This window comes from Equus caballus, chromosome 21 (genome assembly GCF_041296265.1).
Source record: "Equus caballus isolate H_3958 breed thoroughbred chromosome 21, TB-T2T, whole genome shotgun sequence".
NCBI lineage: Eukaryota > Metazoa > Chordata > Mammalia > Perissodactyla > Equidae > Equus > Equus caballus.
The window spans coordinates 24,751,049-24,762,467 of record NC_091704.1 but is presented as its reverse complement, the minus strand read 5'-3'; the positions used below and the strand labels follow the sequence as shown (position 1 = coordinate 24,762,467).

Below are 11,419 nucleotides of genomic sequence, written 5' to 3'. Positions count from 1 at the left end.
AATAGCTAACATCCCTATCAAATTGAACTTTAAAATACTTTCTAATAATAATGCTAATTTAGTCATCGATTTAATGAACATCAATCAAAAGAGGCAGTGACTAGCCAGCCAGCCTAGAAAAACATCAGTCATGTTAACTGGGAATATTTGTATATAAAAATTTGACATTAGTTGATAGGAACATGACACGGTAACCTCTCTGGAGGCTTCAATCGCATTCACAGATTTATTTCTGCTGGTGACATAGCCTGCTCCTGAAGAGAACATCCCGGACAGCCAAGCTGATGCTTCTATGAAACAGCTTGTCATTCAGCACTGAGGTTGAATTTTGTCTTCATGATCTGTATAATTTCTGCTCCATGTTTCTTTAGGAGAGATAACTTAGTAATTAATAAGCATGCAAGCTAAGGGGCATCCAGAAGGATAATCAATTGTCAACTCACTCAGAAAGTTCTATGATCAAAAGACCACTGATAAGGTCCACTTTAGGTAAAATGGTAAAGTTGTACCTACTGCAAACTTAGCTGTAATTGGGAATCTTTTCCTACCTAAGAAACTGTCAAGCTTTAGTGTCAGTGGAGCGGTTTAGTGCCTGCCCTTGAAGTCCAGCCATGATTTGTCCTTTTTGGGGTGTATCTTTATTGTAAACCTTTGTCCTTTGTCTGCAAATCCGCTCCCCCAAATGCCAATTCAAACTTACCTTCTAGGACTTAGTCCCTCAAAGCTTGCTCTCTATTTTCTGTAACAACAGGTAGTTATTGTCTAACTTGTGTAGTCTCAGGCATAAGGCATGCTGCCATCCTTAGAACCTAGAGTGGCAGCACACATGAGGGTCAGGGTGGGTTTGGGGATGCGTGGTGGACCTGATGTCTTGTGGACGCCTACAAAGTTCACAGATGTGCTGTGTCCAAAGAGGGGAGTGAATACAGATGTGATAAAGTCAGTCATCTCCTGGATAAATTTTATTCCTCTGGAGAAAACTCATGGGTTATCAGTTATTTAGTTTAGTTTGCCTATTGGATAAGAAATTAGTATAACTAACAATGGATTAAAGTGGAGGATTTATAGTCATAGTGTGCAGATTAAGTTCACAAAGATAAGGCCTTGAAGGCTCACTAAACCTTCTTATTTGTAGTCAAGATAAAAAATTAAAGAGTTGTTTTGTAATATTGCCTTTGAAGTACTTATGGTGGGTGGCAATATATACAAAACACCAGACACACATATTAATTATAGTGATGTTACTATAAGAGGCTATACTACAAACACTGTGTTCAATGGAAATGATTGGTGAGTTTAGCTTCTAATTATTGAATTGATAGGGACAAATTCAAAATTCTACTAATATATCAAGGTTACTTTATATGACAAATAAAATATTTATGAGTTGATATGAAGTTGACATACATGCATTTAAGAGTATTCGTTTTCTTATTCACTATGCTCTGTCTTTTCTTTTCTTTTCTTTTTTTTTATTGAGGAAGATTCCCCCTCAGCTAACATCTGTGTGAATCTTCCTCTATTTTGTATGTGGGTCACTCCTACAACATGGCTGCCAATGAGTGGTATAGGACCATGCCCGGAAACTGAATCTGGCCGCCTCAGTGGAGCGTGCTGAACTTAACCACTAGGCCACGGGCGCAGCCCCTATTTGTCTTTGAATAGTCCTTAAGAACAAGGGCTTATTTCATTTTTCTTCTAAATATTTTTAAATGCCTTGTGCATCTATAAGACTATGATTACAGCAAAAAATACACATACTCGTCTATGTGTAATTTTACAAGAGGACGAATGCAGATGGGATTCTAACTAGAACCATATTTATAGAGTAAGTAGATCATGTAGGTTTGCTTTCTTGGTGAAGCAATGTGAGGGATGGCTTAGGACAAATGGTCTTATAAAGACAAAAAATGTTTTGCTGGAAGACACCATGATCTCATTACTCAGGAGAAGAGGGCCGGGTAAAGACATGTGAGCACCTTTAAATCCCCCCTCATCCTAAGCCAGAATAGGGCTATTAGGCACAGGCAGGAATGGGAGTCACACCTGAGGTAGAACTGGAAGACCTGATTTTGCCTCTTGCAACTGTCATTTGTTTTCTGGCCTGCAAAAATTGTGTCCCTCTGGATTTCTTCAGAGGGGATGACTGCTTTCTTATTCTACTAGAAGCCTGCTTTCCAAATTGTTCCCAGAAGAGCTCACTACTCACATCTCTAGGGACCCAATGGAGCCCCGGAGTGAATTTCAAGAAGTAATTGGGGATCACAGAATTAATTTTCTTTATTATTAAGTCCTAAAATGTTAAGTGAATGTTGTATCTGCTCTGAAGTATAACTGGACACTGATAGCTCTCTTGTGTTTGTGGTTTTGTTTTAATATGTTTTCTTCCCAAAGAAATTCTAGGGAACATCTTCTTGTGTATACTTATAAATTTATCTTCTATATCTGGAGGCCGAGGACAGCCAGTTAATGAATTGGGTTTGGAAGGGTAACTGGGACAGATGGATCGTGGCTACCAAAGCACTTCCAGGGGCTGCTAATACGCAAATAGGCCAGGAAATTATTCCTGTTCTTGTTTTCTTAGAATATGTATTGGCTTCCTAAGCTCTATATAATTCAAATGAGGTGTAGCTTGAATATTAGTGGTCAAATGTGTTTGTTTTAGAATTAGATAACAGCTAATTTTCTTAGGTTTCACTGCATATATAAATCCTGTTGATTTGTGAGTCTGAGGTTTTCACTAATTTTCTAAGCAAGCGTGCCTTGGCTGACTTTAATTTTACTTGTTATTGCACGACATCGTAAGCTAGAATGGAGTTGGCTGGTTTTGATTTCATGCTTCTAATTGGAAATTGCATTGTGGAAATGAACTCATCACAACAGGTAAATAAATTTGACCAACACATCAGGTTGGCACCTCCAACATGCCTAATGCAATGGAAATGTCTTCTCTGGGGTGCACAGGCATCTGTGACAGTTAAAGATGAGTTCCCTTGTTCCTTGGTGCCTTAGCATCTAGTTTTAACCACCCCTGAAAGGAAAGTCCAGAAAGTGTGTATGCTGCCCTGCAGATCAGCAGGGCGCATTCTCTCTGGGCTTGGAATGCAATGAGTCCACTGATAAAATTTTCTTAAAATTATGGACAGATGTTTTCTACAGGATCCTAATTACCTAGACTGCTGATATGAAACCACTATACCACAATATATGTGGGAAAATCTGATTAATAATTTTAGAAGTAGCAGTTTTTTTGAAGTTTGAAAAATGAACTTCTGTTTTCTGGTGAGGGAGGTTGGGCCTGAGCTAACATCTGTTGCTAATCTTCCTCTTTTTGCTTGAAGAAGATTGCCCCTGAGCAAAGATCTGTTACTAATCTTCCTCTTTTTGCTTGAGGAAGATTATCCCTGAGCTAACATCTGTGCCAGTCTTCTTCTCTTTTGTATGACGAACAGCACCACAGCATGGCTTGATGAGCAGTGTGTAGGTCCACATCTGGGATCCAAACCCACGAACCCTGGGCTGCCAAAATGGAACACACAAACTTAACCACTACACCACGGGCCAGCCTGACATTTTCTTTTTTTTTTAAGATTTTATTTTTCCTTTTTGTCCCCAAAGCCCCAGGTACATAGTTGTGCATTTTTAGTTATGGGTCCTTCTAGTTGTGGCATGTGGGATGCCACCTCATCATGGCCTGATGAGCAGTGCCATGTCCGCTCCCAGGACCGGTGAAACCCTGGGCCGCTGAAGCAGAGCGCTCAAACTCAACCACTTGGCCACGGGGTCAGCCCCCCCGACATTTCGTTTTTTAAACCTATCCGCAACAGTGCTGCTATCTTTCTCTTCCTCTTTTTTTCAGTCTTTGTATTTTCTATCTCTTCTTTCAACCCTTGGTTTTGTCCCTTTTTTTTCCCCTTCCACAGTAAGCACTTTGCGGAACAGAGGTGTATACCAATAAAAGAGAGGGTCATAATAAGAGGCTATACTATGTATTTTGATTTATTTTTTGTTTGAATTATGTTGCATATTTTCACATTTATTTTGAAAAGTTGGCAAGCTGAATTTTTAAATTATTTTTCTCAGTTTTTTCCCCACCAAAAATCAGTAACTCACTTAGTATAGATGTTAAAAATGTTTGTTTCTGGATTGAACTAACTTAAATGCATTACTGATCTCTGCATTTTAATTGTAAAGGTTTTTTTTTGTCCTAAAGTAAGGAGGAAGAAGTTGGCTCATCAAATAGTTTATAGGCTAAGCAGAGAACTGGATACAGGTTATGAAGCAAAAATGAGATGTAAAAAGAAAAGATTTAGGAAAGAAAAGGAAAGAAAAGATTTAGGAAAGAAAAGGAAAGAAAAGATTTAGGTCTAGTGAATGGAAAAATAAGAGGCGGGCTGGAGGAACTCAAGATCATGTGCCAACATCTCTTCTCATATTTTGGAGAGCTGGATTCATTTAAAGGTTCTAAAACAGGCTGGAAACTATGGTTTTCAAATCCCTTTTACTCACAAAATTTTTTCATTAAATGAAATCTTGAACAGATTCTAATATGTTGAATAGTTGAAAGTGATGATAGTCAGGTAGAGCCCCACTTTCTTGGCCTCCTGTGAAAGTGGTTTCTGTCTGCGGAGCACAGCTTGAAAATCACTGTGTTAGCCATGCAGTCTAATTTTTTTTTCAGAAAGCAAAGTCAATATGACTAATTTTGGTCATCACCTAATGGTGAGGTCTTTACCCAAGTGAGATTAAACACCCGGGGGGATGCCTTGCTGGACGCTACAGGGCATCCTTGGGCAGTGCGAGCACATACCTGAGTCAAGGTGCAGTGTGTGTTTCTGGATGGTTCATCAGGGCTGGCAGAAGAGGACCTCAGGGAAACAGAAATGTGATCATGTCTAAACCATATAGCCTTCCTTCCTGTAAGCAGTAGTTAAGGTCCTAGTGTTTTCTGAGGCAGAACTCACCAGCTATTCCTGCTGCCCGAGATGATCTTCGTCCAGTCTTTTGAACGGTTGCTTCTTCTTGTCCTTCAAGTGTTAGATCATGAGTCACCCACTCAAAATGGCCCTTCCTGACTTCTCTCCCTCTGCCAGGCCCTCTTCTTCCAGTTGCATTATTAATCTCCACCACAACATCCTGTTCATCTCTTTAGAGACTTTAAGGAGAGTTTGAGCTTGTTTACTTTTGGTCTTCCTCACTAGAATGTAATTTCTGTGAGAGCCGGGTCCATATTCTGTCTTATTCACTCTTGTAATTTCAGCACCTGGTAGGTTCAGTGTCTGGTGCATGGTAGACATTCAATAAATATTTGTTGAATAAGTGAATGAGATATTTTACATGAGAGGTATGAAACATAATGGAAGCTCCTAGAAGACTCAGTGGGGACATTTCTTTGGGCAATTTCCCAGAAGAAAGAAGTATTGATTTTTTGGAGAGTTTTTGTTAAATAGAGAAACTTTGTGCATCAAAGCATCGATGGTAAATAAGCCAATGCTTGTAAAGCAGAGTGTATATATAGGTTTTTAATCAATCATCCCTGGTAAAGGAGATACAAAGGGTTAGAAAAAACACTAAATAGGATAATAAGTTTAGCGGGTCAAGATATAGCATACGTATTTTCTCTTTTCCTTTTCTTATTATAACCAAGTTACATTAAAATTAGTGACATATATGTTCATCCTAGAGGTAGTGCTCTTTTTCACTGCTCGCCTTCTGGCGTGGTACTTGATATTACTTGGGAGTAAATGTTCCCCTTCTGAATGATCGTACTTGAGTCCCTAGCAATCTCCTGTGGATCCCTGCAGGGCTAACGTGGGGGATCCTGAAGAGGAGGATGTAATGCTGTGCAGAAAGGAGACAGAGCACCATGATGGTGACCCATCGGTAGAAGGGTGTGGAGCTAAGGAAAATGGTTTTTATAGGCATGGGACACTTAAAAGAAAGTGGGAAGAGTTGGTTCTTCTTGTTTATGCATACTTTGAGACCATGGAGTTTATTCATATTTCTTTTCAAGCTCTGATATTTTAAGGGAACAAGACTTAGTTATGACCACGTGAGTTAGTAATTTTGGAAAGAAGATGGGAAGAGAAACTAATAGTCATGGAGTGCCTGCTGGGTTCTGTGCTAAGTACCCTTACACTCATTATCTTCTAGAAACACCAGACGGAGGCTCAAGTCTATACAGCTGACACCTGGACCTCAGATTCCTGGCAGTGAGGTATAGATTGGGGGAAAGCTTCATTTGTTACCATCACACCCTAGTTATAAATGATATCAATGTTTGACTTTTCCACTTAACCAAAAAACAGGAGTTAGAATTTTAGCTTAGCAAGATTTTGGTATGAACTCTGAATTAACATGTCAATTAGGGACTTTTTTCCATTATTGTGAAGAGGGTTGGGGAAATGATGAGTTATGACAGAAAACTATATCTGCACATGATTCTGCTTTTTTCTTACCTGATAGATACTACAATTGTATTTATTGCTACAATTTCTTTTATTAGACGGCTATTGTTAAAGTAGGAATGGGTTTTTACTTTTGTAAATATAAGTGCTTTGAGAAGTTTACTCTATCTCCTTTGTGTACTGAAAGCAATCAAAGTTAAATAGTGTGTATGTGTTTTAAATTATAACTGTGCAAGTCATTAATGATTAAACAATACTTGAATGTGTGAGCTTCTGATTTACAATGACAGAATCCAGATGATAGAATTTAGAAAATGTAATCTGAAATGTAGGCTTATAGAAATCAGTCTCTAATAGCAAAATAAACAAGGGTATGATAAATATAACACTGCATCTGATTGAATGGTTATGGAATGTTGGCATTTGAGTTAGCTTACGTAATATGGAAGTACTCAATATTTGGCTATCCTATGGATACAAGCTTTCTTCCTGTTCACACTGCCCGCCTTCCTTTTCAAAAATTCCTATAAGCTCCCAAATTTTTATATGGTCTTTATGAATGTTTAAAAGTAAATCACACAGGGGCTGGCCCCGTGGCCGAGTGGTTAAGTTCGCGCGCTCCACTGCAGGCGGCCCAGTGTTTCGTCGGTTCGAATCCTGGGCGCGGACATGGCACTGCTCGTCAGACCACGCTGAGGCAGCGTCCCACATGCCACAACTAGAGGAACCCACAACGAAGAATACACAACTATGTACCGGGGGGCTTTGGGGAGAAAAAAAAAAAAAAAAGTAAATCACACAACCAGAGACACTTACAACTAGAATATACAGCTATGTACTGGGGGGCTTTGGGGAGAAGGAGAAGAAGAAGAAAAAAGATTGGCAACAGATGTTAACTCAGGTGCCAATCTTAAAAAAAACAAACAAATCAAATTTACTTTTCTTATTTTTGAAAATCTGTGGCACCCATTAAGCCCTTGAGTCCCACCCTTGTTGTGTGGCTGGAGATGCACTGAAGAGTCCCAGGACCCAAGTGATGCCAGTCCTGCAAGCCCTGGTGTGTCCAGAAGCTTGATGTGTCCTGTTGTCACCTTGGTCAGTCAGCCTAGTCCAGGCCAGGTCAGTGCCTCCGATCTAGAAACCCACGCCTACTTTTCATCATTGCATCATGTCATTGGAAGGAAAGGCATCCCTTTCAGCATCCAACCCTCCTGTCCACACTCTTTTCACTCAGGAAGATATTAAGGCACAGAGATCTAAGAAGAACTTTCCCTAGAATCATTTGCTGAATCAAAAGAACACCTTGGTTTCCTTGCCTTACCAGCCAGGACACATTCCATTCAGAAAGATCTGTCCTCTCATGCTTGGTGCTCTTCAGTACTCCTCGTTCAATCACATCTCCTCTGCTGTTCCCTCAAGACACTCAGGTTCTTAGAATTCTCCTAAATTCCAGACTTTTGTGATCAATACACTTAAAGAATATAGAAAAATGAACCAGGGCTGGTGTTTAAAGCCGTATCTCTTTCTGCTCTAATGTAGCACTTGGTTACTCCTAAAACTGTCTTGGACTCTAATTTCTTGTTCACTGGGACCACTTTGCAGCCTTCTTTTCTCCTGACACCTAAAGCTTCCTCAGAATGGGAGGTAGGGTGGATAGATTCTTACCTTCTAACTCAGCTTTGCTGAGGACTGTGTTGGCACTGTGAATCTGTGGTTCAGCAGAACTGGTTCTAATGAATTATCCATTAGGTTTAGGCTTGTGTATTGATTTTTAAAAGCATGCTCTGCTTCTTTAGATCTTGAGATTGTGAACAAGCGATTATATTCAATGCTGCATAAACTTGCTTTTACGTGTTTTTAAATGAACCGTTATGACACAAATTACCTTGAAAATGTAATAGTACCAGGTCAGATGTTAGTATCCTTTCAGATTCTGTCATCAATTATATGTACAGATTATGGTTGAGTAAGGGTCATTCCTACTAACTAGTTCTGCCAGATATACTGTCAGGCGGGAGAGTTGCTTTAGAATGCAGTGTAGTTTAAGGAAAGGACATCCTCTTACAAATCTGTCTGTGAGGTGGAAACTATTTGCATTAACATATTTATTTATTCATGGATTTTCCAAAGCACAGGGAGAATGATTGAAGTTTCCCTTCTCTTTAAGAATGCATTAATTTAGCTTTATTAGTTGTTATATGCTTCTCAACTTTTAGTTGGAATAACTCAGAGGGCCTTGATTTCTTGCTCTCAAGAAATAGTCCCTTGGCTAATCTGCCAAAGGCAATTAGCCACCTTTGGGGCATTTGAAGAAGCCAAGTGAAGATCAGGACACCAATTCTCACCAGGGCACTCCTTTTCAGATATCATCTCCATTCTCACTGATGGAATTTTATTTATAGCTTTTGTAAATCAAGGTGTTTGTGAAAATTAATTCGGATAAGGAAGTTATTATCTGAGGGAAAAACATGGAGGGGGAAAAGAATCACAGAAGCAAAGAGCTTGTTTAAGTTAGAGAGGGTTCAGAATGAAAGTAGATGTCCAGATCTAGATTAGGATTGTAAGAGATGCTTGGTGATAGAGAATAAAGCTGAGATGTTACCTCGGGGAGTCTGAGAGTTGGGCTCGAACAGGGAGTCTTCCCTCGTGGTTCTGAGAGAAGGGACCTAATAATTAGGCACCTCTGTGCATCAGGGGCTTTTGTATACATCATCTCCTTTGAACGGATGATGGCCTCACACCACCAGTGAGTAGGATCATGGAGGGGAGCATGCTAGCAAAGACTAGGACAGAAAGTGGGTAGGGTTAAAGGAGTAAATTTCTCAGACAACCTTGCATAGATTGGAAGCTTCAGACACGGCTACAACATCAGTGGCTTAAAGACCACAGAGAAGACATCAGACCCAGAAAGAGGTGACACAACGTTGGAGGCAAAAGCTGCAGAATCAAAGAAATACCTGAAGTAGGAAAATGCTGGACTCTATTAGCTACGTTGTATACCTTTTTGGGGGATGGTTTGCACTCCAAAGATGAGTAGTTACCAGACTGACTGAGATTTCTCTAGCCTTCATGGTGACTTATGCTCCATGGTTCCAAAGTTCTTATTTAGAGTCAGTGCTGTGTTGTGTGTATTTGTTCATGCAGGAGCAAGTAGGGTAGAGGATAGGAAAAATCAGTAAAGGGAGAATTCTCTCATTCTTCCTTCTTCCTTTCTGAAGGTCTTTGAAAACCAAGAAAGTGAAGGACTTGTGTTTTCAAAATGGCCAAGGTGGCTCCAAGGCAGCTGGACAAATCTCAACTCTTGCCTGGCCAGTGCTGGCTTCCTTAAGCTGCAGGCATGGGGAAAGTTTCCCCACATTGCAGGTGTCTGGGAGCTTTCTGCGACCTTTTAAGACAAATGGCAGATATGTCTGTGTCTCTCAGGCTCTGAAGATATCCCTAAAAGGAAGATCAGTGACTCAAATTTCTCTGACATTTCATAGTTAAGCTCCTGAATTCCTTGTCACTTTTTGGAGAGCCAGGATCAGAGGGCTGGAAAGTTTATCTGTATTCTACTCTGATCCTTCAGGATTGTGCAATTGGTTGACCTAAACCTAAAATGCCACAGGTTTATATTCATAAAGTGATTTGTTGAGTATGTCTCTGATTTGGAAGATGGCTTACTCATGAAACTATTTCATCATTGACTGATGAAACACAAAGTCAGATGAACCATCAATATAGAGATGTGGTATATCCATTTCATTATTTTTTTTTTACAACACTGTTCCAATAAAACTTTAATTATAAAAACAGGCAGTAGTCTGCAGGCCATGTTTTGTCAACCCCTATTCTAGAAAAACATGTACGATGAGAGATGTTGTAGCCATTTTTGAAAAATACAATCTGCCACAGTCTACCCTCTGCTCTAAGGGAGAGATAATTCCTTCATATCATATTAATGTCACAGGTTCTGGAAAATTCTTCTGAGTGGGCCAGGGATCAGGCTGGCTCACAGAACCTTGGGAAACTTGAATGACTTTTTTTTTTTTGGCCTGCTGACTGTTTTTTTTTTTTTAATTAAGATTATGATAGTTAACAACCTTGTGAAATTACAGTTGTACATCATTATTAGTCATGTTGTAGGTACACCACTTCACCCCTAGTGCCCTCCCCCCACCCCCCTTTCCCCTGGTAACCACCTATCAGTTCTCTTTGTCCATATGTTAACTACCACCTATGAGTGGAGTCATACAGAGTTTGTCTTTCTTTGTCTGGCTTATTTCACTCAACATAATACCCTCAAGCTCTATCCATGTTGTTGTGAATGGGACAACTTTGTCCTTTTGTATGGCTGAGTAGTATTCCATTGTATATATATACCATATCTTCTTTATCCAACCATCAGTTGCTGGGCACTTAGGTTGGTTCCATGACTTGGCTATTGTGAATAATGCTGCGATGAACATAGAGGTGTATGAGACTTTTGGAATTGCTGATTTCAGGTTCTTAGGATAGATACCCAGCAGTGGGATGGCTGGGTCATAAGGTATTTCTATTCTTAACTTTTTGAGGAATCTCCATACTGTTTTCCATAGTGGCTGCACCAGTTTGCATTCCCACCAACAGCGTATGAGGGTTCCTTTTTCTCCTCAGCCTCTCCAACATTTGTCGCTCTAGGTTTTGGATATTTTTGCCAATCTAACGGGTGTAAGGTGATATCTTAGTGTAGTTTTGATTTGCATTTCCCTGATGATTAGTGATGATGAGTGTCTTTTCATATGTCTATTGGCCATCTGTATATCTTCTTTGGAGAAATGTCTGTTCATGTCCCCTGCCCATTTTGTAATTGGGTTGTTTGATTTTTTATTGTTGAGTTGTGTGAGTTCTTTGTATATTATGTAGATTAACCTTTTGTCGGATAAATAACTTGTAAATATTTTTTCCCAATTAGTGGGCTGTTTTTTTGTTTCAATCCTGTTTTCCCTTGCCTTGAAGAAGCTCTTTAGTCTGATGAAGTCCCATTTGTTTAT

At 39.7% G+C, this 11,419-nt stretch overlaps 1 long non-coding RNA gene across 1 annotated transcript; it reads right to left on the bottom strand.

Moving 5' to 3' along the window:
- Positions 1–212: 212 nt before the first annotated feature.
- Positions 213–7,826, bottom strand: LOC138919733 (uncharacterized). The gene is made up of 2 exons (XR_011430192.1): positions 7,729–7,826; positions 213–365 (listed from the first exon to the last, which is right to left on the bottom strand). It is a non-coding gene; the product is annotated as an uncharacterized lncRNA (long non-coding RNA).
- Positions 7,827–11,419: the final 3,593 nt, after the last annotated feature.